The sequence below is a fragment of the Gossypium hirsutum genome, chromosome D04 (assembly GCF_007990345.1).
Source record: "Gossypium hirsutum isolate 1008001.06 chromosome D04, Gossypium_hirsutum_v2.1, whole genome shotgun sequence".
NCBI classification, from domain to species: Eukaryota; Viridiplantae; Streptophyta; class Magnoliopsida; order Malvales; family Malvaceae; genus Gossypium; species Gossypium hirsutum.
In genome coordinates, this window is record NC_053440.1 from 10832139 (window position 1) to 10840173 (window position 8035).

An 8035-nucleotide genomic window follows, 5' to 3' on the forward strand; every position below is an offset into this window, starting at 1 on the left:
CATAAACATAATTAACTTATATTAAGAAAAGGTTAGATGAAAATGAAATTGTACATTATAATCCATATGTTATATAGTTTTACAACATCAAAAAGTTTAAACATTGATATTTAATGGTGAGAAAGAGATCTTCTGACCCATTCCAATCGGGCAACAGAAGGTAAACTAAAGAAAATGATCATTTGAGTTGGATGATCGAGAATTTTACTCAAAGCATCATACCGCTGATCGTCGGTTAAACCTTCAATTGACCATAAGGCTGAATATAAATTTGAAGCTTTCTCTTCCATCTTTTGATGTTCTTCTGACTTCTGTTGAACTACCACCTCGGAGGCAATACTCCTATTGATTTGATCGCCAACGGCCTGGATTTTTTCCTCCAACAAAGTGGTAGCCTCATCAAATGAAGAATACACATTATCACGAGCATCAGATTTCTTCTTTCTCTTGTTTGAAGATGAGGAACCCCCTTGGTCTCTATCTCCTCGCGGATTTGTACCAGAAACATCCATGTCTAAAGAGACGTCAGCTTCGCAGTCATAGAATGTGTTTCTCTCTTCATTCATATCTGTAGTACGTTCATCCTCAGCATGTATTTCTTCAAGAACATCAACAGCTATTTGAGCGTCTTTCCCAGTCGCCCGATCTCTTGCGTATATGGCAGTAAGCTGGTTGTAGTAAGGGAAAGAACGATGTCTGAACTGAGAGGCTTCTTTGTGACTCTAAAAAAAATGAGGAAGTCATATTAGTTATAAGTTTTGTAAAAAAACAAATAAATACTTCAAATACATTTTACCTTTACATAGGATTCCCAAACTGCATCTTCAGCAACAACGAGCTGCCTATGCTCGTCCCAACCAAAACCGCTGTTGTTTTGGCCATTAAGCATGTCGTAGATGACTGACCATTCCCTTTTTAGGCACCTAATCCAAGATTCAATATTTGGCTTCGCCTTCAACATTGCTCTTGGTAAAGCCTTTTCTAGCATTTTTTTTAGCTCGTTCAAATAACCGGCCTTGAACCCGGTATCAGCATTAAATGTTCCTACATTGTGCAAATCCACCATGCAAGAAACCAATGCTGCATCTTCTTCTGGAATCCATTTTCTTTTGCTTCCTCAAGAAGCTTGAGAAGAAGCATGTGATTATGGAACACCTGACATAATTATCTTCAAAAAAAATAAATTAACATTATTTATTGTTTTTAATATCATGAATCAAAAGGTGAACAATTTATAATATTATATCGTTAGTTCAATATCATGAATCAAAAGCTCAATACTAAATTTAATGAAATAACACATGCTGAATAAAAAGATAATTAAATTATAATTCAACAAAGTTTAGTACAATACAGAATTTTAACCAAACACCACCAAAGTTTCATAAACTAGATACATAAAATAACATCAACAAATTAATTGTAACTCAATTTGTCCCTAAACCTAACTAATTTCTAGATGCTTGCCATTCATCGAACATTTGGTTGGCTAGTTCCATCCTCCAAGTAGCCCAAGCATCTGATGGATGAATATTTGTGATATTCGGTTCATCGTCATCGACCACATTAGTAGGTAATCCTTCTCCCACCTCCGCTTCAATAGGATCAATACTCATATGGGTTCGAATAAAATTATGGAGCAAACAACATGCAATAATAATTCTATTGTGCACCCTTACAGGATAAAACGATGGACTCCTAAGTATTCCCCATCTAAGTTTTAATAAGCCAAAGCATCTTTCAATGACATTACGTGCTGAGGCATGTTTCATATTAAAAAACTCTTGCGGAGAACTTGGCTGATAGCCCTAACGCCACTCGTTCAGATGATATTGCTGTCCTCTAAATGGTGCAAGAAATCCCTCACAATTTGTGTATCCAGCATCAACTAGACAATAACCTATAAAATAAAATTTTTAATAAATGATTAATTCAGCACACAAAGTTTGATCTTAATGAATAATTCAAATTCCTCTAACTACACACTTTACCATGAGGAACTTTTAGTCCATGTCTTCTACTAATGGCATCTCAAAGCACCCGTCCATCGGCAACTGAACCTTCCCAACCAGGAAGAACATAAACAAATTGCATCTCAGGTGTACAAACACCTAGCATATTTGTTGCTATGTCACCTTTTCGGGTTCGATATCTAGGTTTATCAACTGTTGGCACCCTAATCTTGATGTGGGTTCCATCAAGATCACCTAAGCAATTCTATATCACATGATATAAAACCTTGAGTTAGAATACTAATTTAAATCTAAGTCAACTAAATGTTGTACAAGCTATATATAAAACTCAGTCTAATACCTTAAACCATTTCCACTTTGTGTCAGAAGAATCGGCTGTAATTGGCTCCGACTTTTTAAATAAGACATTTTCTAAGCGTATGACAACATTTAAAATACTATGAAATGCTCTGCTAACAGTTTCCCCGAACCTTCTAAAGTGATGCTTGATAACTCAATTTTTCAGGTGATGGGAGATGATATGTAAAAACATTGCTACTTGCTCATCAACAAGCATGAACCTTGACGACTTCAATCCCCCTATCGATTCTAACATCTCACATAGTTTAAAAAATGCAGTTCTATTCATCCTAACTTGTTCAATACAGGTCTCGTCACTAGCATATACAAGCCTTTTCACATAATCCCTTTTTGCATTAAAATCTAAGGTATAGGACCTAATCCTTGGTCTATGTAGGCTAAGGTTGGCACCCATTCTAAATAAGAACCAAATTGCAATTCTACAGATTTCCAACCATATTGTCACAGCAATACCAATTCTTTTACGCCTCACACTTTGTGCAATTAAAGGCAGACGAGCCATAATTGCAACATATTAAAATTGGAATACACTATCAATGAATTGAAGTTGCAATTACACGAAGCAAAAAAGTATCTACTAAATAATATCGTTGCAACTTTAATTTCATTTCTTTATCAATCACCCAAACAATAAAGAAATTATAAAGCATGTATAATTGACCTAAAATTAATTGTTGGTGTATGTATAATTGACCTAAAATTAATTGTTGGTATATGTATAATTCAAGTTTTAAAACTTTTATAACATTTAATTTCGTATAAATATATTGATTAGTTCATTAAAGCATGTTCAAAGTTTTAACATTGATTAGTTTAATAAAGCATGTTCAAAGTTTGAACATTGATTAGTTTATTTATTTATGATTAGTTTAATTAAGGTTTTTCTAATTTTAAAACAAATAAAATAAAGAATGAGGATTTGATTTAATAATAAAATATTAAAGTCCTTATTTTAATTATTGATTAAAATAATTAAGGTTTATAATTATTGAAGGAATTGCTATTTACTGATTTCACATTATTGACCACTTTGAAAACAAATTTATATATAATTTTCCTTAGAAATAGTAAAAAAGGGTTCAATAAATATAAATTTGGAGACCCAAGTTTAATTAGATTTTCTTCACATGGTAAGTTCAAATGTGAAAAGATTTTCTAAGCAACATTATTTTTTTTTGACTTTCATTCATTTAGGTCTTATTTTAATTTAGTTTTATTATGTATGATTTATTTTCATCTAGATTTAGATATATATATCAGTCAATAATCATGCCAATTTGAATGCTTTTTTTGAATGCTCATTGATGAAATTAATTACTTGTTTGATCTTAATGGCTGACTTTTTCCTTTGTATTATCATGACCTATGTTCAAAACACATGCTCTTGAAATCATACTCTTATCCCAATCTATATGCCTGTCGATGCATCACTCATTGCCAAATTCAGCACATCAAGATAAAGTTCACATAATAAACAGGGGATCACCAACCAGCATTCTTCCTCTAACAAAAAATAGTTATATTTCCATATAGACACAGATTTGCCAACTTCACTGATACTGAAATTTAATAAGAGAAACGACCATTCTTTAAACCAATCATCCATCATTTTGATTATATTATAACAAAAGACCACTTATCACACACACAAAAATTCCAAACACATGCTTTCAGTTGTTTCACGCTCTTAGGAGAATACCCTATTTAGTCTTGTTCGAATCTTGTCATCCGTAGAAAAATCAAAATCAACAATTAACACAAATAATTAGAAGATTGCAAGGCAGCAAAGAATTTTGAGCATTAGTGCCATTTATAAGCAATCCAGGCAGCAATTAACATAATCAATCACGGGACCGGAAAGCAAGAAAAAACAGAATAAGACGAACTCAACAACCATTCAGAAAATTTGCTCAGAGCTAAGATCTTTTAAGCTCAAATGCTTAGTTACCAATAACAAATTAAATCATTCCTATAGCCCCTGCCATAAAACTAAATTCTTAAATTCCCTTGCACTTAAAATAGGAGAATAAAGATTTAACAATCAGATAGAACCATCATGATCTAGCACCTTAAAGATAAAATAGAAATTCGAGAACAATCTAAAAAAATGACATTCGCATCAAGCAATTAGATCAAAACAAGAATTAAGCAAAAAAAATAAACAAAACCCATTAAAACTAACAAAATCAAGCATACCCAGATCAATAGTGGTATAAAAAACGAATGCATCAATGTGCATGATAGAATTAGGAAAAGTTAAGAGATGGAAGAATAAACTCCTATTGGTTTGAAAAAGGAGTGGAGAAATAGTGGGGATTTTACATATAAAATATAAATAAAACTTTAAACTGAAGGCAACAAATTTTGACATTTAAGCTAAGGGATCAAAGATTAGATCCATTTTGTCCACTGCTTCACAGAAACATCCATGCAATGCATGTATATCTACCTCTCCCTACACCAAAAACCATATATGCTAAAATGCCAGTAAAGTCTAATCGCCTCTTTCTTTATCGTTATTTATCATATTTAAAAGATTTAATCAGGAATAAGTAAAAATCGATGAAATTAATTAATAATCCTAGCACTGTATCTTCCTGTGCTAAATGATCAAGAAAATAATAAAAAGGGATTCAATGAAAACAGAGACAGAGATAACAAATCTAAATTTCAATAATATACATGCACAACAGTTGAAGATAAACATGCAATCGGGGAAATTAACCTGTAATGAGCAACTCGGGGCAGAGTGCAATGAAGAAGAACCTGTATATTGATAAGAGAGCACAAAAACATGGTTAGGCTTATTTGATAAGAGAGCATCAGTCACTTAACAGCATGTATATTGAAGAAATACACCAGAAAAAAGCATGAAGAAAATACCAATAAACAGGAAGGATTCAAACTTAAACGTATTTTCCAACTGACAAATAAACCTCATTCATTTAAAGGATCATAACCTTTGTGGAACCCAAAATTTTAGAAAAGTAGCTCTTAAAGAGGGTGATAATCCAAGCAAAAAAGAAAGTATTTATCATACACCAGTATATATGTACTCAGAAATAACATTCACAAGCTACATAACCATGTATGTTTAAATAGAGAAAAGTATTTGCCCATTGATTTCATGGATTCGGAAGAGACCAACCAATTCGGCTAATGAAATTCATATTATGTACATTCAAGCAAGAAATGTATATCAGATAAAAGAAGCTCTCAGGGGCCCCTTTAATATTCTTTTTTGATCCATTTGTAGTATAAAGTTCAATTCCTAATTTTCTTTTGTTCGTACATATGAAAGCTCATTCAGCTTGGCTATACACATGCAGCTATCTAATTTTTAATTACTTGGACCTCAATAATCTCATAAATTATATTTTCAATAAACTGTGTGCCTGCACAGAATCAACTTACCAAAAATTTGGGCAATTACTCTTCAAAACGTCTCAACCAATGTCTCTTCAAGGAGATCAGTTTCATCAATTGTGTCAAAGTTGAACTTCACCTAAAAACAGATGTAGGTTCCCAAGAATAAACAAAATAGCAACCTACAACATCTAATTAACCAAATAGAATGCACAAAATGCATACCAGTACTGTATGTTGGACATTGTATTTGTTCTTACAATATTCATGGTTCTCAGAAGGTGTTGGCATGAACTCTGATATCCCTTGTGTGACCTAAAGGAAACAAGATTACAAAGTGAAAGTAAAAAATTAATGTCCACCTGTCCAGGGGAATCTCAGTAGCATCAAAGAAGCATCAGAGGAAAATTGGTCTAATCAAACAAGCAAATCACCTTCACTTTTGTGTTACATTTGCTCAATAAGATTCGAGTTACAAACTCCAAATTGGAGTCTCATCCACTAGAACAGTCTAAACACAAAAGTTGAAGAAGTGAATGCACTAACAAGGCAGTAACCTGAAAACCCACTACTTGAGAGCAATCGAAAGAGTGACAGAGAGAAAAATAAAAGAAAAACGTCGACTGGTTGAGAAGGCCAATCGAAAGAGTGACAGAGAAGTTGTAAAGAAAAAGAAAAGAAGGTAGAAGGTAGAAGGTAGAAGGTAGAAGGTAGAAGGAAATCGGTCGAAACTTGAGCAAATGGGCAGAAGGTAGAAGGAAGAAAGACAATGGGGAAGCCAATCGGGAGGGTAAAACAGGGAGGGTAAAGGATGCAGCACCTGATCTGAGCAAATGTGATGTATTACAAATCGGTGGATTTCACCGATTAGGTTAGTATTGTATTACAGGCGTAATAGCATAACCATGAACCAAACAACGGCATAGAGGCGTCTTAAGTGGGGCCCACCGATTAGGGGTGTATTGGCTATGCCAATACACCCAACCAAACATGGCGTAATATTGAAGAGCTTAGGAACTAATTTATTGAGTGAACCTGTTGGCCAATTCTTTTCATTAATTTTAACGTTGGTATTTGCTTTAATAATGTCTTTGCTTATCTTTCAAAATAAAAATAATAATGGCAACTAGTAAGCATTTTATTGAAGCTAGTGAAAAGATGAACACTTTATTATTAAAAAACAAACAAACATTCAATAAATAAATAAAAGTTCCTAACCAAAAATTTGTTCAACGAATATGATAGACGTTGTAAGTGAAAAAAAATTTCAAGCCAATTAAAAAACTTCATGTGTTTAGTCGAAATTATTGTGGGTAAAACCAAAATTATAATGGTGAAAATGATAGCACTATATCTGTGTCATAATTATTATTTTTAATTAGTTTAATTTCATTAAGAGATAAATATTAAAAACTTATATTTTCACTAATTAAAAATCAAATAATTAAATGATTATTTTATCTCTAAATTAATTAAATTAATAAGACATAAATAATAAATAAAAGAGTTTAATTTTTTGTATAACAATAAAATGGAGAAGTTAAATTCTACAAAAATTCTCTTTTATTCAAGTAATTGTCACTATAAAAAGGGGTCACTCGAAGCCATTCTACACATACACAAGTTCAAAAAGCCCAGAAGATCTCTATAGAAATCTCTAAAGAACTTGAAGAAAATTTGAAGAACACTGAATCAGTTTTGAAGAAAAGTTGCCTTTTGATCCTGTTCAACGGTGGAGAAGAAGTCAAAAGCCATTTACGAAGAAAGCCACCTTTTGATCCAAATCAACTAAAAAAAGGATGTCCAAACCTGTTTCAAGAGCAAATCAACATGACAGTTGAAGCAATCCCCATCCAACCAACATCAATTCAGACGACCCTTGGATCGAAGCCAAAATAGAGAGAAGAATCAAAGAATTTTCCTTTGTATTCACAAAATTTCTAGGGATTGTAACTTTTCTTTCAAAGTTACCAATAAATTTGACTTTAAATTTCAAGTCAACTTCCGAATTAAAATTTGTGTGTACAAATTTCTAGAACACTCGGTGGGGCAATCTCTACCTTTCATCTCTTCTCTTGAGAAGTCGAAGTTAAAAGTTATGACGACCTTAAAGAATATCATCATCAGTAATCTTGCTCAAGCTAATCTTGTAGCCTATTTAGCTTATCATCAAGCACTAATATTCTTGCCCATCCTTATGGAACTAGGCAGAAGACGAAAGCTCTTCTTGAGTTATTCAAGAAAACTTTTCAATGCTTAGTGACATTCCACTTTTTGATGCTTGTTCACCAACTCATGGTCTAGAAAAAGTTTCTCCTCGAGGACTAAGTGTAGCT